The sequence below is a fragment of the Bos indicus genome, chromosome 18, assembly GCF_029378745.1.
Source record: "Bos indicus isolate NIAB-ARS_2022 breed Sahiwal x Tharparkar chromosome 18, NIAB-ARS_B.indTharparkar_mat_pri_1.0, whole genome shotgun sequence".
Lineage (NCBI taxonomy): Eukaryota > Metazoa > Chordata > Mammalia > Artiodactyla > Bovidae > Bos > Bos indicus.
Window position 1 is genome coordinate 41,690,061 of NC_091777.1, and position 21,348 is coordinate 41,711,408.

The window sequence follows — 21,348 nt, forward strand, 5'->3', positions numbered from 1 at the left end:
AACCCCCACTATGGATTTGATTCTTGGCCTTGTGCGTGTCATGTTTATGATATAACAATTTTCACCAAGTGTCACTGGAGCAGGAGTGACTCGAGGGCTGTATTCTACTCCCAAAGGCTCCAAATTCTTTGTTGATCTTAATTTCCACACACTGCAAACCCAAACACGTGTGATCTGAGGCGCTGTCTGAGGCCAGAGCTGAGGGGAAAAGATCAGTGTCCCGTCATTCCTTGACTGCATCTGGGATGGCTTTTGGGGGTTCGGGCGTTCCTTATCCAGCCCCTATTTGTCCTACCCACATACTGAACACACACAGGTGAAGCACTGGAGGGAGGTAGAGGGGCCAGCACACTGCAGGTCAGCAAGTGGCGCCCCCAGTGAGGACACAGCCTGACTGGCCGTCCCAGCAGCCGGAGACGCTGTGTGCCCTGAGTGCTGGAACCTTCTGCTCTGCGCTCCGTTCCAAGGCCCCATTGCTCCTCCATAGCTAGTAATGACTCAGATGGCACTGACTTCTCTGAAAAGGCAGGCACCAGACACGTTGCCTTGAAGTTTTCCTGCCACGCTGAATGTGGACCTATGAAGGAGAGCTCTTTCGTAAAGTGAAATGTTGCTTTATTTGTTGTTTTTGTTGTTCATTGAGCAACTGCTTTCTAATTTTTTATTTATGGCATTTTCTTGAAGTTGGGTGCACCTGGTAGTTAGAGCCTGTTTTCTGGGGAAAGTCTTTGGCTAAAGCCTGAGGGAACAGTTGAGTCAGAAGAGGGGTCATCCCCAGATTTTCCATGTACTTTGAGTGCAGTCACTGGCACCCAAAATATAAACTTTGGGGGCTGGAAGATACCAGAGAGCTCATTTAGCATTTGACATAGAGGGAAACTGAGGCCTGGGAAGACAAGGTGGTCTCCCTCCGATTGTATTCTCTACTCATTCCAGCGGGATTTTCTGAGTTTCTATTAAGTACCAGGCATCATTTCTAGTTGCTGGGAATCAGGCAGTGAACACACAAATCCATGGAGATTGCATTGGAGTTGCATTCTGGAAAGTCACATGCCCGGGGTGTGTGGGCAGAAGATGGATAGTAATATAATAGAAGCCTCTTCCTGAGACTGTGGGACACAACTCCCGAGTAAAGGACCAGGTCAAGGCAGCGGAACCACCCAAGGAGAACTCAAGCCCAGTTTCGGGGACTGAAAGAACCCCCTCCCCCCACGCCCAGTTGAATCCATATTGGAATATGGGCATCACTGTAATGAGAAATAAACCACACATGCCATCAGGCCCTCTGTTGGACCCATGGCTCTTGAAAGGAGTTCAGAAAACTTCTTGGCATCCACCCCTGGGAAGCAGAAAATAATGCGGTATGTTGTTGTCTGAGTGAGAGTGGACAGCCATGGATGTAGGTACCAGCGAACCAGGAGGCTGTGGTCAAGCTGCGTTGGTGGGAAAGGGTCTGGGGCAGGGGGTTTCTGCTGGAGGAACTTGTTCTCCAAGTTCTGCAGTTTGGCTGTGGGAGGGTGAGAGGAGGTAGTGATGCAGGAGAGTGGAGGGAGGACGGTAAGAAATTCCACTCTAAAGCTTGCTAGCCAGGGGTGAGAATTTCCTTGGTCCAAAGAAGGAAAATGGAGGGTGTTGAAATAGCGTGTCTCTTTGGTCACTGGGAAGAGGAGTCCAGTCATCCTCAACTCACCTTGGAGCAGTTGATTAAAGCTTCGTGCATGCAAAGTGCTTGGAAAACTTCAGTCCGCCCACACTTTTATCTGCAGCAGTTACAGGATTGATGGAGGGTGGGGCCTGCATGCTCACTTCTGTGATGAGAAGGGGCAAGAAGCCCAGTGGATATTACTAACATATGCTCAGGGGCTAAGTGTTTATATTCATTCCCTCTTTCCTTCAAAGATACTGAGTATCTGCTCTATGCCAGGCCCTGTTTAAGTCAGTGGAGAGAAAATGGGGAGCAAGCAGATGTCCTTACACTCAAGCAGCCCCATTCTTGGGTGCTATGTGGCATGCTGATACAGAACAAATACACATCTTCATACTTAGAGCTACAGTTAGAGCCCTCGGCAACCAAATTCCCGTAGATGCCAAAAGTCATGACTGGGTGGATGTTAACTGTTCTCCCCATGAAAATTAGCTTGTGGAAAGAGGTTCAGTCATTGATGGTGAAATCCTGGGACCCCATGGTGCCACCAGGCCTGTGTACATACCTTAATCTTGCTTGAATTTGGGGACTTGGTCCAAAGGAGCCAGGATGCTGACTCTGAATAGTCCCCGGGCTCCAGGACCAGGTTGGTGGAGGAGCCTGGGTAGGAATGCCCTAGTCAATATACAGTTCTGAGCAACATGGGGAGGCATTCTCCGTGTGGAGTGTGGCTGCTGTGACCCTAGTCTAGGGAGCAAGCTGCTGCCTGGGTGCTCTTGTGAGGTTTTAATCCTGCCTTGAAAAGCCGCTTAAAAATAATACTGCTCAATAAATCTTCACAGTGGATGGGACAAGCCAAGCAACCGTCCCCTGCCCCGAACAAGCAAGGAGCGGATGGGAGCAGCAGCAGTCAGATGTAGTATTAGGTAGCATCGGTGGGGTGGCCTGCTGACTGTGCCAAGGCTGGTCCTCTTGCTCGTCACTCTCCCGACATCCCAGCACTGTGGCCTCACACGCTCGGGCATCATCGTGATCGCACGCGTTTGTGGTGTGGACACATTTGATGTCTGCCAAGTGCTCTAGACTAGCAGCTACAGGAGGACATGCCTGTGCCCCCTTTGTCATCCCTGAACCCACAGGGCCCGACACGTGCCTGAGACAGAGGAGAGGCACTCAACAGACATGTGCTGAGAGCAATGGATGGATGGATGGATGGACAGACAGCAGAGTTTTGTGACTACAGGAATTGTCAGATCTTCTGGTGCTCAACCTGTCTTCTTCAACTCTGCAGGCTCTGTAGAGGTAGCACAGATGGCCTACACTTATCAAGTCATTTTAAACGAACAAATAAAAGCCATGTGCTTACCTCTAAAAATACTGTGGATCCTGTTTCTTGAGCAGGTAAAGAGTATCTAGATATTCATTTTATTGCTATCATAATCTTTGATCACTTTGGGCATATTATTTTGTACATGTTAAATATATAATTTAAAAATTAGTTGGAAAAAGAAAAGGAGATGTCACTAATCTGGTACACTGACGACAGGAATAGAGTTTGGTGTATTATTTGGAAAAAGTGATTTCATAAGACAGTATTATACATAGTAAAATCTTTCTTTAAAAAAAAGTACATGGGACAAGAAGCATCAATGTCACTTCTAGAACTGAAAACTAAATAATTAAATGTGTGCCCAAAGTAAGCCTCAAGGATGCTCAACACACTGCTGGGTACAAAAGAGAAGAATGGAAACAGCCCAGAAGTCCAGGGATAGGGGTGTCTTGAATAATTTGTAAAGCACTAAAATGATAAAATAAATTTCTGTGGATAAATAAGAAAGGTAGCCAATAATATGTTATTAAGTTTCTTAAAAAGTTACAGAAAATACACATAATAATGCATACATTTATATATGCATGGGAACATTTTGAAATGAATATTCCAAGTCTACCTTATATATTTGAGTATTATTTTATATTTTTATATTCCATATATATTAAATTTACAAGAAGTGAAAGTTGCTCTGGCATGTCTGACTCTTTGTGACCCCATGGATAGTCCACGGAATTCTCCAGGCCAGAATACTGGAGTGGGTAGCCTTTCCCTTCTCCAGGGGATCTTCTCAACCCAGGGATTGAACCCAGGTCTCCTGCATTGAAGAGTATTTCTTCATTTGGAAAATATAAAATAAACAGTGTAGCTTTAAAAAGAAAGTTGTTGAACTTGACCGAAATGTTTTTGGTAAGAATTCTATCAGCTCCACTGGTTTTTTCTTCCTTATCACAGGCACCCACGGGCCACACAACTGCCTTTGATGAGTTAGCATGGGAAAACGAACTAGCTATTATGTAATAGGTTAACTTTTTCTTGGTAGATAAAATCTGTCAACAAATGGAGTTTGTGGGGCTTCAGGAATTAATCAAAGGCAATTTTGTTGATTTAAAAGTAGCAAACTGCTAAGGTGATTAAACCAACACTCAATTTCCATATGAAGAAACTAGGTTCGGAGAGGATGAGTGACTGGCCCGAGGTTGCTCAGCAAACCTCAGAAAGCCACAAGAGCTAGGAATCCCGGCCACCAGCCCTCCATGTGAGAATGGCTTTGCCCAGCAGGGTTTCTGGACAGTGGATGCCAGCAAGGCGTGTGGTGTCTGTGCAGAGATAGCAGGCTCCCAAGGCGGGAGTCCAGCATTCAGAGCAACTCTCTCGGCTGGAGCACTTTATACTCATCACCTTATTTAGTCTTCACCATTGCACTGTTGGTTAAAGACTCTGATGATCCCCATTTTACAGATAAGGAAAGTCATTGTTCACCAGGTGGCAGTTACACGCCCCAGCTGCTGATGCTGCAGGGAGTGGGTAACAGATGACCGGAAGATGCTTTTGGACATCAGAGTATGATGGGTGGGACAAACTGCTTCCGTCACCAGACAGATTCCTCTACTTCTATGGCTGGAACCTCCCCACCTCCAACCCACCCACTCCATTCTTTTTTTCTCCCTGTAAGAGGACCAGAATAAAATGATTTCATACAGACCCTGGTTGCTTCAAGTTTCAGTGCAGTCAAATTGATACTCAGCAGGAAAAAGAGGCGTGCTGTTTGAAAAGCCATAACTTGGGGAAGAGGAATCTATCTCCGAGTAGCAGAGATACTGCTCTCTGAACTGAGATCGTGTACAGGTTGCCAGCAAACTAAAAGAGTGTATGTCACTAGGAAAATGTGCCCACAAGGATGCGCACATCTCTCAGGGTCTTTGGAAGGCACACTCCTTTTCAAGCGCTAAATGCCTTCTGCTGTGGCCCCTGGTTTTCATGACTGTATGATGTGGGCCCTTGGCTGCCAGGGGCTGCCTGGCTGGAGCAGAGGGTTTGCCCTGAAGGCACAGGTGGCACTGAGCCCCCACTGTCAAGAGGCCACATCTTCCTGCCTCTCCCCATGCCTAGTCTAGGGTGGGGGACAACTTACCTGGAAGAATTCTGGTCAAGACTATCTGAAGGCAGATCCCTGATGGAATGAAGACACCGTAAGGACACGGGGAGGATTGGATCTGAATGTGAAAGGATTTGAAACCCATGCACCAGGGGGAGGGTGGAAGCAGCTTGGGCTCTGTAGGCCAGCAGTGTGGACTCCTGTTCAGCTGGAACCTTCTCCCGTCTGTGATCTTGAGAAAATCAGCCTCTCCACACCTCATTTTCCTCTGCTATAAAAAGAGGGTTGCGTGATTACCTCATGGAAGAAGTGGCGGGGTAGCAGGAGGGTCCCTGTAAAGTGCTGGCTGCTGTGCCAGTTAAGTCAGTATGCATCGCACACTGGGGGTCAGGGAAGGGTCCACAAAGGTGAGGGGGCATGCCAGAAAGGGCCACTGGCTGGAACAGAAGAGGGAAAGGAAGGTGAACGTCAGAGTGGGTGCCTAGGCTGGCTCAGAGGTTCCCCAGGGTGATGCTGGCATACCAGCCCCAGGCCCAGTCATCACCCCACTGTCTGCATAACGCTTAACCTCCCTACCAGGTTTCTCCTTCAGCTGCAAACTGAGTAACTTACATCGAATGATCTTTTTGTTTCCTTGAAGCGCCATGGTGGATGGAATGATTTTTTCAAATTTATTTACTGAAGATTCCCAAATTGCGAACACTGAAAAATGCCATTAGATCTTTTTCCATAGTTTTTTTTTTGTGTGTGACTGGGTAACCTGCTCTCAAAAGATTTTTAATGTATGTGTAATTTGCTTTCTTTTGGAAAGTGTAAAATGAAGATTTTTAATTGATATTTTTTGATGAAGATATTTTTATGATTATTTTTATTGTGAATTTTAATTAAGCTGTCCTTTGTTCATCAAATTTTTCTTTCACATCCCCTCCCTACTTAAATAATTACATTTACAAGTGAAAGTAGCATATGCTATCATAAAAAAATTTTCCTAAGCATATGTATATAATATGGTAGATATACATATGTTTTATATTACCATATTACTGTATCCTTTTACTCTTTTTTATAACTAGGATGATACAATAACCATAAAATGGATATTTTCTACAATTTGCTTTTTTTCACTTAAAAAGAATAAGATAGATGTAGAAGTACTGACTTTAGTCTCAATTTGTATTGTCACCAGTTGCATAGTATTCTATTATATTAGTGCAATAATTTATTTAACCAGTCCTGTGCTGATGCCCATTCATACAGGATATTAGGTTGTTGTGTATTTCAAACAATATCACCCCAAGTGTCTTCTGTGTACTTGCACAATTGTACTCATACAATAAGTTCATAAAAGAGAAATCAAATTGATTTTTCTAAATGGATTTGTTAGGGATAATATTTACAAACTCTTAAATGGTATGACTTATATGAAAATGGACTTTTTCATCAAGTACTAGACCAGAAGACTTGAAATCTGACAAAGGTAATTATGGGCAGACAAAACGGATTTCTAGGAAGTGATTACCTGGGCCATGTTTTGCAGGTAAACATTTCCTGGGGAAATGAGAAGGTGAATGCTTGGCTTGGGCATCTGCAGGTGGCAAAGACCCAGGAGGGTTGCATGAAGCGATCTGACGTGTATGAGAATGAGAGTTTGCTGGAGAGAAATCAACTCTGGACCTTCAAAAGAGTCAGTCAGAGATGGTCCTGCTGGAACATTTACAAGACATCAGTTGTCTACCCAGCCGTAGGCTAAGTGGCTACAAACCGATTTAGAGTAAGTCATACTGAGTAGTCAGGGAAGGCAATGGCACCCCACTCCAGTACTCTTGCCTGGAAACTCCCATGGACGGAGGAGCCTGGTGGGCTGGAGTCCATGGGGTCGCTGAGGGTTGGACACAACTGAGCGACTTCACTTTCACTTTTCACTTTTATGCACTGGAGAAGGAAATGGCAACCCACTCTAGTGTTCTTGCCTGGAGAATCCCAGGGACGGGGGAGCCTGGTGGGCTGCCGTCTATGGGGTCACACAGAGTCGGACACAACTGAAGCGACTTAGCATCAGCAGCAGCATACTGAGTGGTGGTCCAGCATGCAGTACATAGTCAAGCCAGGTGTGGTTTCTGCCACTAAGGCACTTGGTCCTAGCAGCTTGGGAACCTAGAAACCGGATCACCATAGTTCTCTTTGTGGCTTTTTGAGGGGCCTAAACTGCTGGTTTGGCTGAGCTTCTGTTGTGGAAAGGCTCCTGTGATGCTCTCTAAAGAAGATGCAGGTCCTCCATTCCCCTGACATCATGGCCAGTTTCCTTGATGCCTAAGTGATCCTGACCAGGATTCTTGGCCTTCCCTAATCAACAGAAATTGATAAGAGGCCAGACAAAAATTCAGGTAAGGCTTTACTGGGGCCCCTGCTGTACAGGAGAAAGCAAAAACTAGCAACAGGTTCCCTTGCTCTCTCCCTGTTTGAAATAACAGGGTGAGTGGGGTATGAACTGGTTTTATACGAGGTGAAGGTAAGAATGTGCCCAGAGGTTGGGCCAAAGGGGTGGTTTAGGTGTTTGCCCACCCCTTTGGTGGTGGTGTGTGTAGGAGGCATGCTTAGTACCCTGTTTTTGCTCCCCGCTGTTCAAAAGTGGCAGCTGAGCTTCCGGTCTTTTTGTATCTTATTGACCATAATTTGCCCCAACTGCACATGCACTCAGTTATTTTTAGTCCCTTATAGTTTATTTGTATTTTGTTGCCCCAGGAGACATTCATCCAGGTGCAAGCACCGCAGCAAGGGGTCCCAGCTCCCAGTCCCCATCTGCCTCGTAAGGAATGGGCATCTCAGCCAGAACGTGGCCTTGGAGCTGTGAATAGAGACTAACACTATCATGTGGCCACTGGGAGATGTGTTGACTCTCATCTCAAAGCCAGGAGACAGCCCTAGAAGTAGGAAGGGTCAGGTGATAAAAACGCTCTGTCCACTTCTGGCTTCCTCTGTTTTTGCTCACTCCATCCGGGTGGCTACTTGCTGGGTTTGGTGGACATGGCAACCAAGAAAGTGATTGCTTCTGGACCATAAGAGTGTAATTGCATTTTTTACTTTTATCTTCCATGGCTCCCCTCTTCATATGCTGTAAACCCCTGCTCCATCCTAGCTCTATGAAAAGAATTAAGGCAACTTAAAAAATTAAAACAAAATCTTTGCCCTCCAAGCGATGGGCTACCAATAAGGAATTGAGACTTATAGTAGTCACTGTAAAAATGGAAATATGATCAAGTATATGAGTCACCAAGACCCAACAAAACTTATCTTGTCTTCTTCCTATAAGATTTCTAATTACTTCTTATGAGCTGGTATGTGAGGAGCTTCAAATGTATTTTTGTTATTTAAGTTCTACTACTGTTTCTTACGAACTGTGTGACTAGGTCTTAACATTTTTGAATCTCAGTTTTCACAGCTGTCAAAGAGTGTGACAATTCCTGCCAAACCTCTCTGACAGAGTTATTGTGAGTACACATTGAAAGACAGTCAGAGAAAGTATTTTCTTAATTATAAAACTTTGGAAAATGATTGACAGGTTCATGGTCATGGCCTGAGATGAGGCTTGTATTTTTAGGTTGACCAACAGCTATGATAACAGAAGAACTGGTTTTGCTTCACAGCCAAGTAATTCAAAGGCCTCAAGGTGTCCATTCATTCATTCCTTTGTTTACCTGTTCATTCATTCATCCACCTATTCATGCCATAGATATTTATTGAATATCTACTATGGCTAGGCATTGTGGATAGAAAGATGTAAGACAGGGCACACTCTCAGCCCCTCAGAGGCTTCTTTCTAGTGGGGAGACGAACAAATATAGTGGACATAACACATTTTCTCCTTTTTTAAATAAAATGAAAAAATTATGTTTCTGATTTATGTAGATCTAAAAAAAAAAAGGACCTAAATTATTTGGGGGGGACAGGCAACCATATTTACTCCCACATGGCAGGAAGTTTCAAAGGACTGGCAAGACCAGTCTTCCTTCACTCCTGGGGCTGGGCTGGTCCCCTCCCTCAAGGAACCCCCCAGTGGCCTGCTGTGCCACCCATCATTGTGTGGCTCTCCCCATCAGGGGCTGGGGAAGCAGAGGGGTCTATGGATGACTGCTCAGCCACCACATGCGGTCATCTCTCAGCTGACCTGAAGGATGAAGTATTTCAGTGTAGTTTCTCTCTGAATGGGGAGCAGAGTGGAAGCTTAGTTGTTGAAACAGAAGGGAACAGAGCTTCATGAAGCTTTTAAGACAAACTCAGTTTTTGGACCTATATCCCTTAGGACACCTTTTCTCCAGTGGCCACATGTTTAGTTTGCCTCTTTGAGGGCTGGAGGCTTCTTTGGCAACCAGTGGAAATTCTGTCATTGTTGCAGTAGATGGAGAGGCTACAGAGGACTCACCTGCGCAAGGTCACACCCAGAGGAAGCTGCCTCCAGCTCTGAGAAGGAATAGCAATGCCTGAATTAATGTATTTGAAATTAATCGAAAGTTAGGCTCTACCAAATGTAGCATCATTTCTTGAAAAGTCCCTCATTTATTCTCACTGTATCTGCCAACCCGGAAGACTTGGCAATCATTTATCCATCTACTGTATCTTTATTGGGGGCCTACTGTATGCACTCCATGATCTGCCTCTCTGCATTTTAAGGCACAGGGAAACTCATGCAAAATAGATCAGTCATTGCTAGGACAGGGCTAGGTGAGAGGGAGGCCAGGGGACCCTGGAGTCAGTGGGAGCCACTCCAAGCTCCGTTGGGTGGAAAAAGCTACCTGGCCACTTGACATTGCAGGAAATCTGATTTCCAAGGTGATGGGAAGCACCATTAGCTCCTGGAGGCTCCTCTGCTCCCCCTCCCCTTACACTCATGCTACTGCCTCTAAGGCAGTAGCAATGTATACAACCGCAGCAGAAATCTGAAGTGTGGGGAGCGTGGACTCAGAGGACCTCAAGGCCACTCAGTTTATAAACGGGCATCACAGAGAAGCTGCCCTTGGGCCCCTCTTACCCTTCTTATTATAGTTCATTAGAACCTCTGCTCTGTTCAGTTGACAAAGACAGATAAAAAGGGTCCATTCTAAAATGCAGTCATATAAACCATACACTTACCACATAATCCTTAATTACTTCCATACTTTTATGTATAAAGAGCTTTGACTGCATTTCTGGATACTTAGTAAACTGAATAAATCAGAAATTATTCCTCTGTCTAAATTTGGACAATCTATGGGGAAGGAGGGCAGTTAGCATTAAGGTTGGTGACATGGTGCATATTATTTCTGAATAAATTTTCTTGGAGTCATTGATCCACCGAGTGTCAAATAAAATGTGATACCCACAAAATTCATGTATGACCCTGACATTTTTCCAGTACTTAAAGTAATTGCCCTTCTGTTTAATAACAGTGTTTATAAAATTACTTTCTGATTGGCTAGGTCCATGGCACATTCGTGTCAATAATCTGCTGCAAATATATGCCCATGGCCTTTGGCCTTGGTTTTCAAAATAATTTTCATCTCTTAAGCGTGAACTGGTGGCAGCCCTGGGAGCTAGGAGTCAAGGCTCCAATATACCAACCTTCTTTTGCTCTTTGGTGCTGGGCATTTTGGAATGTTCATTTCAGATTCCTGGCTTTGCACTCTGGATTGAGGATGGGTCTTGTGTTCTTGGCGATAGCTGGAGCCTCTGAAAGGGATTTGAGATCATGGAATGAGCCTCTCATCTTAAGGATTCACTGCTTTCAGGAGCATTCCTTTAACCTTGTGCTGGTTTTTATTCCTCAGCTTTTACAGCTACAGAAATGGGAAACTGTGAATAGGTGAGTTACTTTCCAAGACTGCTCAAGTGGGAAGGAGATGGTTTCAAAATCTGCCCTATTCTTCAAACCCAACAGGATACTGAGACCCATGGTTATGAGTATTTAGATTTAAGGCTCAAACAGACCCTTGAGGTTACACATCCAACATTTCTATTCTGAAGGGATTTAGCTGATTTCTGGCCTCTTTGCATCCCCCTGAGATCTCTGAGTATGGCATTCTCATCTGAGGCCCCACAAGTTCCAGAATCTTCTATTGTGATTTCACGACTTGTTGACCTGTCAGTTATCTTATATCTTTCATTGTCCCAGTGCGACTTCTAGGAAGAATATTTTAAAATTATTTTAAAATCTTTTTATTTTGAAATAATTTCAGACTTACAAAATTAGTTTTAAAAACGGTACAGGGTTTTCTAAAGGCTAACGTCTTACACTTCCTTAGACTGATTATCAAAACCAGGAAATTAACCTCCATACAATATTATTAGCTAATCCACAGACCTTATTCAAACCTCCCCGCCATCCCACAGATATCCTTTTTCTGGGCCAGCATCCAACCCAAGACCCCACTTTGCCTGTAGTTGCCATGTGTCTCCTCCAATCTGGGATAGTTCTTCAGTCATGCTTTATTTTTTGTGACCTGAACGCTTCTAAAGAGTACTGACCAGCTATTTTGTAAAGCATTCCTCAATTTGGGTTTGTCTACTCTTGTCATTTTAGACAAGAACGTCAGGGGAGTGATGCTGTATGCCATCAGTCCATCACGGCAGGAGGGCCCCACATATCTGATGATTTTAACTTCTGATCACAGGGTTAAGATGGTGTCTTCTTAGCTTTGGGTTATTATTTTTTTCCTTTGTAATGAAAAAGCATCTTGTGGGGATCCTTTGAGACAAAGCAAATACCTTTTTATTCCCATGCTTTCGTCCACTAATTTTTATATGCATTAGTGAATCTTGCCTATAATAATTATTGCTATGATGTTGTAATTATGATTTTTTTTTTAATTTCCCTCCCTTCTCCTACATTTCTTAACTTGGAATTACTTTATAAGGAAAAGCTGTTCCTTCTCTCCCATTGAACTGCTTTTTGTCATATTACTCAATGATACTTATTTTATTCTGTGTGTTATAGATCCATTAGTATCATTATTTTTTTGTTCAAATTGTCAGAGCTTTGGCCACAGGGAGCACCTTCAAATTGTCTCCTGTGTCCTTTTGATGTGCCCCTATAATTTTTTGAGCATTCAAGGAGGGCTTTTTGTTTGTTTTAGTACATGTACATAAAACTCAAAGCATACAGAAGAGTATATCTGTACAATGAGAAGTGAGTTTTCTTCTTATCCCAAACTCTTAGCACAACCCCACTGATTAACCGCCATAAATAACATATATGCTTCAACACATTGTCTACACAAATAAATATGAGTATATGTACACTAATTTTTAAACACAACTTGAAACATACCTTGCTTTGCTACTTAATCAATGTAGCATGCATATCTTTCTGTATCTCCCATAGTTTTGTTAATGATTTCATAGAGTTCCTATTTCCTTTGTGGATATTCACCATAATTTACACAGTCCCCTGCTGATGAATAATTATATACATGCATGTGTATATATGTCTAATATCTAATATTGTTATTGTTTAGTTGCTAAGTCATGTCCAACTCTTTGCAATGCCCTGGACTGTACCTCAACAGCCTCCTCTGTCCTTGGGATTCTCCAGGCAAGAATACTGGGATGGGTTGCCATTTCCTTCTCCAGGGGATCTTCCTCACCCAGGGACTGAACCCAAGTCTTCTGCATTGGAGGCAGATTCTTTACCACTGAGCCACTAGGGAAGCCCAATATCTAATATATATCTACCTAAAATCTCTATCTAAATTTTTGTTTTATAACTGGTCACCTTAGATGAGAGAGAGAGAAGGAATGAGAGATTCCTTTAAGACAAATTCTAGGAAACATAACTGCTCAAGGCAGAGATGGAAGCTTTGCCCATCTGATAGGTCTCCCATTGTTTCTATTTGCAAGTCTTTAATTATGAGTGACATCGAATATCTTTCCATATGTTTATAAGTCATTTATATTTCTTTCTCTGTGAATTGTTTTCTCATATCATTTTCTTATTTTTTTCTATTGAATGATTGATATATTTCTCACTGATTTGCAAGAGCTTATTATATATTAAGGAAATTAGCCCTTTTCTGTCATTTGTGTTATAAATATTTTTCCCAGTTTGTCATATGCCTTTTGATTTTGTTTATAATTTTTTTATCTTACTGAGGTAGGTTTTAGATTTTTTTATACTTAGATTTAGCTCTCATATTATGGCTTCTGTGACTCACTCCTAGATTTTATATTAATCTGTTTATGATTATCTTTTATGATCTATATTATCTTTTATGATTATTTTTTGCCTTTATATTTTTAATCATCTTGATTTTATTTTGGAAGAGAATTAAGGTTCCACTGTTACTTTTTATCCTACCCCTAACCCAGTGGCTAGCCAGTTAACTAAATAACATTTATTAAAATAAATCTTTATTTTTGACTGATTAAAAAGGCACCTTTAATATTTACTAAATTCTCAAATGCATTTACATTCATTTCTGTGCACTTTACTCAACTGACCTGCCTGCTATTTCTGCACCTGTTCCAAACTGCATTAATGGCTATATGTATAATTTAATGTAGTATCTGGTTAGTCTTTCTCTCTTTCAGTATTTCAGTATATATTTTCATGTTTGCTTTATGATTTTTAGTCTTAAAATACTCAGGAGAATATTTTTGGAGGTGGAGGGATGAGGAAATACAATAAGCTTATAAATGTATAAGGAGAATTGCTATTGTTACGGCTTAGCGTCTTATACCCAAGAGCAAACTGAGGCTTTCCATTTGTGTTGCTCAGTCATTGGCAACTATTGTTTGTTTTTATTTATTTGTATAGGCTCTAAAATTTATATTTAGGTTTATTTCTAGGTATTCTCTCTCTCCTCTTACTTCTCTCTTCCTCACATTGCATTGCACTGTAAATCCCACCTTTTTTTCAATTATGTTTCACCAATTGGTTATTGTTTGGATTAATAGAAAATACTGATTTTTGAATATTCATTTTACAACCAGCCACACTGCTGAATTGTCCTATTGTTTCTAATATTTTTTTAGTAGTTTCTCTTAAGTATTCTTAATGTAGGAATCATATTACCTACAACTGATAATAATCTTCCCTTTTAAAACAAATTTAGAATCTCATATTTCTTTTTCCTTCTCCACTGCAATGACTAATATGTTTGAGAAAAATGTTCATTAATGATGTGCAGTGGAGAGCCTGTTTGTATTGCAGTGCGCATGATTTGAGCATTCCTGCATTAAGCATCTTGTTATATGTATGTTTCAGAAACACACATGTATTACTATTTGTTAATTATTTCTTTTAAGCAGGGATTTGTAAATTTATAAAGGCCTCTTATAGATTTGTGGAGATGATAAAATATTTTTTCTCTCTTTGAAAATTTGTTAACATAGTGTGTCATATTAACTGATTCCCTAATAGTAAAACACCTTTTAATTTATGGAATCAACCCTATTTGACAGAGACCTGTTATCCTTTTTAACACGCTACTGCAGAAGTCTACTTTTAAAAACATTTAGGATTTGTTGCATTGCTGTTGAAAAGTATGATTGATTTATGCTTTTCTTGCTTTTTAGGTCTTTGTCAGGTTTTGATGTCAATGTTATGACACTTCTGGAAAGGAATTAGGAGATTTTCCTTCTCTCTTTAAGCCCTGAAACAGTTAACTAGCATTGCTATCGTTTTGTTTTTGAGGGCCTGATAGAATTAACCTGTGAGAACATCTGGGCCTTGTGCATTTTTGAGATAGCTCTCGGACAATTCTCTCAGTGTTTTCCCTCATGGTAATTGACCTCTTTCTCTTCTTTTGTTAACTCTGGTAATTTCTACTTTCAAAAAAAATATTCATTCTATCTACTTAAAATTATTTGCACAAGATGAAATAATGTATTATTTTCTCTATACTTTAGTATTTCTTTTTTCCTGTGGTCATATCCATATTGTTATTTCTCATTTTGTGAATCTCCGCTTTCTTTCTTTTGTCTTTATTAAGACAACTCAGAGTTTCTCAGCCTCACCATCACGGACACTTCAGTGGGTAATTCTTCGCTGTTAGACTGTCCTGGGCACCATCATATGCCCAGCGGCACCCCTAGCTTCTGCCCATGAGGTGCCCAAGCAGCTCCCCAACTGTGACAACCAAAAAATATGTCTGGACACTGCAAAATGTCACGTAGGGGAAAAAATGTTTCCTAGCTGAGCACCACTGAGATAGCTAGAGATTTATCTATTTTATTGTGTTTCCCCTACAAAGATATATATTCATTAGATGTTTTTCATTAATGTCTTCTGTCACTCTAATAATTCTTTTCACTTTAGTAAGATATATTTAGTTCCTCTTTTTCTTCACTGTGAATTGAATGCTTGGCTCACTTATGTCCATGCTCTCTTACTGAATAACCTATGTTTTAAAGGTTATGACTTTTCCCCATTATAGCTTTAACTCCCTTGATATGCCATGATTTTTCTTAAACCAGAGATTCTGCAAATTTCTTTTTAATTTGTATTCTCTCTCAAGTAACTTTCACCTTTGAAAGACTTTCAGTGTGATTTTCTGTTGTTTTGCTGTGTTTTCTATTTCAGGTATTAATATCTAGATGCATATGGATACTGCGCAGACCCTGTGATCTATCTCGATTTTGGTGTTGCATCAGTGTTCTTTGTGGTCCATCGTTCTGTTCATCTTCTACAGGCATTTGGAAAGAGTGTACATTTTCTATTTTAAGAAGGTGGAGTTTGACAGATGTCTATTAGACTTACCGTATCAATTATACTACTTTTACTTTTTATATCCCTTCTAATTTTTATCTTCCTGACTGTGGTGGACTGAGTGTGAATGAAAGTTTTCTATTACTATTTTGTTTTGGTAACTTTGGCTTTTTAAAAAAATTCTTTGTTGCTGTCCTGTTTTTTGGGTTTTTCTTTCTCAATATGTTGCAGCACAGTGACCTAACCAGATCTTTGTGTGTCTTCTTCCACTGATCATTATGAAGTGCTTCAGTGGTCTGGGTAAATAGTTTTACTTTAAACATATGGGCTTCTCAGGTGGCTCAGTGGTAACGCATCTGCCCGCCAAGCAGGAGACACAGGAGATGTGGGTCGAAAAGATCAGGAAGATCCCCTGGAGAAGAAAATGGCAACCCACTCCAGTATCCCTGCCTGGGAAACCCCATGGACAGAGGAGGTGGCGGGCTACAGTCCATAGGGTCTCAAAGAGTGGAACATGACTTAGTGACTAAACCACCACCACTTTAAACTTAAATTTACCTGGTAAAATTATCAAAACCCTAATTTCTTTTATAGTATGTGTTCACAGTCTGTCTTTACTGATCATCATAATTTTAATCTTTCTGAGTCACTTTGCCTCAGATGAGTCAAAAATGCAGCATGATATTTTGCTTTCCTTTTCTGTAAGTTTGTTTTCTCTCAATAGGTAAGGTTAGCCCATTTATACTTATTGATGTAAAAAATATATTTGGTTCTAGTACCCTGATTGTACTTTAACTTTTCTTCTGACTTAATATTTTGTTTCCCGTCTTCTGCTATATTATCTGAGCTTTCTTTGTTTTGTTGTGTGTGTGATTGTATATCTTTTTTCACCAATGGTATGGAAAAGTAGTATACTAAATATTGTAATGGTTACCTTTCAGTTCAGTCACTCAGTCGTGTCCGACTCTTTGCGACCCCATATAACTTTATATATTAATTGTATTTGAAAGCCTTTTGTTGATTTATTATTTTTGTTTTATTTGCTTGTTTACTTGTTATTGTTTTCATATGGAATCTATAGGTTTTTTTTACTTTATTCTCGAAATCTAAAGTGCATCAGGATTTCCTGACTTGAGTACTATTTCAGCCAAATGCTCCATTCCTTCCTTTAAGGCCTGAAATATATATTTCTGTGTTGTCAGAAGTGTTGATTTAATTAATTCTGCTTCTAATGAGACTTTTATTTCTAAAAATGGCTTTATTTTATTTTATTCTTTATTTTGAAAAAGTGATTTTATTTTTTTTCCCATCCCTTTCTAAGTCCTTCTCCTGTTTGATCATCTACATTTTGATTCTTTGTATCTCTTCTTTACATTCTGTTTCAAAGACCTTCTATTTTCATTATTGTGCATGCAAGTTGAGCATTATTGCATGTCAAGTTCCAATACATTCTTATCCATTTCTGGAGAAATTTCTGTCTTGATATATATTCTTTTTTCTTTCTTTCTTTTCCTTTTTTTTTTTGGTAGTTAGACTTCTGATGCCTTTTTTTCTGGTGTCAGCATTAGCTGAGGCATCTGATGAGGTGACTGGCTGGAGGAAATGGACTAGGGGAAATTGGGTTGGAAAGAGGCTGAGGCCTTGAGTGCAGAATGAGAAGACTTGGCTGCATCTTGTCAGGTGGGAGTCAAAGACAGGAGCTCAGTGGAGCAGTGAACAAATGGGAGGACCTCAGTGCACCTCACATTCTGGCTCAGGTAATGCCCCCCACACTGAACTTCAGCTACTATTTCTTTTCAACCTCTTTTATAATGCTCAGTATTTTCTTTCAGTACAGCAGTCTGTATGCTTGCTTCAACCCCAGATTAGATTTGGCTTGTGGAGGGCAGGGACTCCACTTCCCCCACGGTACCAACTGGAAGACCCAGGTCCCTGAAGCAGCTCAGTGCATATTCTTCCTTAGGACCAGTGTGCATGGCCTGTAGTCAGCGCTGTTGTCCTTCAGAGAAATCAGAGACAGGTATGGGAGAAGGTGGTCAGGGAAGACTTCCCGCAGGAAATTTGGTGGGGGTCACAAAGGCAGAAAGAGCAAAGCCCAGAGCTCACAAACTCAAATGCGTATTCAAAGCTGGATTCCATTCCACATACTCCCAGTGTTCTTTTTCTGTTCGATTTTTTTCATTTTAGCGTGTTTCACTTTGTAGCATGCATATAAAGCCTTTATTTCTCGTATCTATGTACTTTTTAATTTCCTGCCCTTCCCTGCAGTGATGCAAGCTCCCTGGGGAAGAAATTTTTGTTTGCTTTGCCAGCTGATATCTCGGATATTTAGAGCGGTGCCTGGCACATAGTAGGTGGAATTCTTGCCTGGAAAATTCCATGGACAGAGGAGCCTAGCGGGCCACAGTCCTTGGGGTCACAAAGGGTCGGACATGACTGAGCAACAGAGCAGTCTTGCTTGCTGATAGCTCTGATATCTAGATCAGTGCCTGGCACATAGTAGGGGCTCAATAAATGCCCAGAGATGCCAGGCAAGTGGCATAAATGACTGATCTGGCCTTGACATTTGTACATATACCTATAGGGACAGTCTTCAGTTTCACAAAGAAGAGTCCTTTGTTGTATCTTACTTAAAGCATGCTGCTTCACCTATAAATTTTCTTATTTTTTTAATCCCTTTATTTTTAAAGGAACAGTACAAGTTAACAGAAATGTTTTTTTACATTTCTGTAAAGAGAACACTCCAAATGTAGGGATAAATGCTGGCTGACACTCAGTCTCAATGACAAGTCACAATAGGGAGTGGTGGGCCCTGTGGAAAACTGGAGAGCATAGGTCCTGTTTAAAGGGGCAGCCTCCACTCTACTCCCAGACATCGGGATCTTGTGAAACTCTATTATTGCCAAGTATTAAGCCCTCAAAACAGAATACTATGTGGGTCCAAACCAGAGAAAGCGCACTGGGTACCGGAAGGGCCAGTGGAGCTGCTTGGCTACAACTCCTGTTCATCCAGCGGATGGAAGACTTGCAGGTGCCAGGTGAACCTCAGCTTTTCCTCCACCATCCACACTCCCCACTCTGAGACTGCTTCTTCCCTGCGCCACTGTGCAGAGTCTAAATGTCACCCACACGTAGAGCTGTGGTGGCTCCAGAGCCATCGTGGTGAGCTGTCTGAAGGGGTGTCAACTCATTGGACAGGGTATAATTTCAGTCAATGTGTTCTTGTCTTATTTTAGTTCAACATCATTTCCCAGTTGCAAACCTTTTGAATGACACGCGAAATGCAAAACGACATAAAAGGTCCTCCCTGAGGCAGATCTGTGTCCATGTAGAACTTTAATTATTCTTTTTGAATCCTCATCGTAATGTGCTACCCCAATTCTGGCAAAAAAAAAAAAAGTAAAAAGTCTGATGGGAAAGATTTGTGTTACCTGTAGTAGGATTTTACTTTTTATAATAGTCTTTATATTTTTAGAAACAGTGAACAAAAGGAAGGACCTTTCTAATCAAGAGTATTCTTCAGATACAGAGCGTCAGACAATATTTGTGATAAATAGAAAATAACTGCTCTTATAGTTTTTGGTGGTGACATTTAGAATATCACATTTGTCTTTCGAAAGTATTTTTAGTTAAGGTTTGAAGAACAGCATCTAACATGCTTGTTGGGTAGAGGAGGGGTGGAGGATCAGTTTAGGAGGTTTTAAGATACTGGATTAAAAAGCAAAATGTTTGCCAAGAGTGAAGCAGTTAGATTTGGACAGATTATTTCCTGAATAGATCATTACAGATGATTCAAAGACCTTTTGGGGGGAATTGACTACCCAGAGTTTTAGGAAGGGGCTGCGGCTCAGCTTCTCCTTATTATGAGTAGGGTGAGTTCTTGTTCCTCAGGAGGGGCTCCCAGAGGCCAAAATCAAGTATCCTTTTCCATCTCCAGGCTCATCAAACGGTCCATATGAGATGAAATCTGAGCCCGAGAGAGCTCCATTTTCTTTGAAAGCTATCCAGGGCAGCCTCTAAGCACCAGACCTAAAAACAATATCTTTACAACCGTCAGCCGTAATTCAGCGTGATAATGTAACTATGTTTTTGTTTTAAACCTGACAGCATGTAAAGTTATGACAGACATAAAGCTGGGGTGGAGAGTGGCTGGGAGAAGGAGTTGAGGCGCCAAGCCTGCGCAGACAGTTGGGGGCTCAGGTCAGGACCCTCAGAGCATCATCGAACACCACCTGTGCTCCCAGTCTTCCTCGGGGGGGGGGGCTTCTCCTCGGTTGATTTGTGTTTTAAACTAAAGCGCTTTGTTTGAAACGGTCCCCTAGATGGTTTGCGGTGCCCTTCAATTCATATCCACGCTCCTCAAACAGAAGATTGTAAATAAGTTTCTGGCTTCTGCATTTAAATGGAAACCTTTAGTAACCAAAACTAGCTCACCATGAACTTCCCGGCTTGAAACGTCCATTTCTCCTGCTGATGCAAGCGAGAGAGTTAGTTATTTCCATTGGCTTTCAACTGACCCTTTGGAAGACGGGAAGAATAGATTCCCTGTTATTTATTTGGGTGTTTTTGGCAATTTGCTGTATATAAAAGCTGTAAGTACAGCAGCAGCTGTACTTTCCCTATGAAGGGGCTAATAATGCAGATTTAAATGGTGTTTAGCAGGAGCAAAATCTCAGAGACATCAGCAAAGTTCACCTTAATTCCGATTCTATGAACCAACAGTGTTTAGGAGAGTTCAATTTTCCCTTCGATTGCTTGGGCAGCCTAATTCACAAAGCTCCATCATTTCCCCCTTGGGGCCACATTTGGCTTGGGGCCAAGAGCAGGCAGGACCTCCTTCCCACTGGTGAACCAGGAGCACCCGCTCTGTGTCAGCTGTTAGAAAACCGAAGATCTGGTGCTTTGCTGGAGAAATGTAATAGACAGCTTCACTTTCACACCTCTTAAAAACCTTTTTAAAAATAGTCCCGCTAGCAGGAGGCTTTTTTTGGGATGCCGTGCTTTACACCTCTGTATTTTCAGACTGTTTGGGGAGAATTTTTATATTTGTTGTTCCACTGGCCACAGTGCCAGGGTTGGAGGCCTGGCTGTCGACATTGCCGGGTGGGCGAGGACAATGCCCATTTCACGGGATGCCTGGGGTTGAGGGGTTAGCAAACCAGGGTGACATTTTTACAACTCTTTTCTGAGCCATTCTTCAGGGGCCTTCAGCTCATCTGGTGGCCCTGATGGGCTGGCATTGGCCTTCCGTGATTTCAAGGCCCCACATGCCTCAGCCTTCCCACATGCCTCAGGGTGAACACCTAGGAGGCTCCTCCCTGTTGGCTCAGCTCTGCCCCTAGCCTTCCCAAGCTGGATCATCTAGGTAAGCTCCCACATTGATCTCCATTCCCATTGTGAATCCTGGTCCTGCCCTGTGGAATCTAGGCCCTTCTTCTGAATCTTGGGGTCCTCCCCACACCTTGCCCAGGAATATGAATCAAAGCCCCAGTGATCCTATAGTGTAGGGAGGGTACTTAGCATAAAGAGAGGTGGCTTCCTAGGGGCCAGCATTCTTTTTTTTTTTTAATTGAAGTATAGTTGATTTACAATGTTGT

The 21,348-nt window shown here is 41.8% G+C and overlaps 1 protein-coding gene and 1 long non-coding RNA gene across 6 annotated transcripts in view; one reads left to right on the forward strand and one right to left on the reverse strand.

Moving 5' to 3' along the window:
• ZNF536 (zinc finger protein 536) overlaps positions 1 to 21,348 on the forward strand; it is a 449,550-nt gene that overhangs the window by 345,905 nt on the left and 82,297 nt on the right. The gene's annotated exons all lie outside the window — the stretch shown is intronic.
• On the reverse strand, positions 9,493 to 11,137 carry LOC139177356 (uncharacterized). The gene is made up of 3 exons (XR_011561823.1): positions 11,035 to 11,137; positions 10,669 to 10,776; positions 9,493 to 9,531 (listed from the first exon to the last, which is right to left on the reverse strand). It is a non-coding gene; the product is annotated as an uncharacterized lncRNA (long non-coding RNA).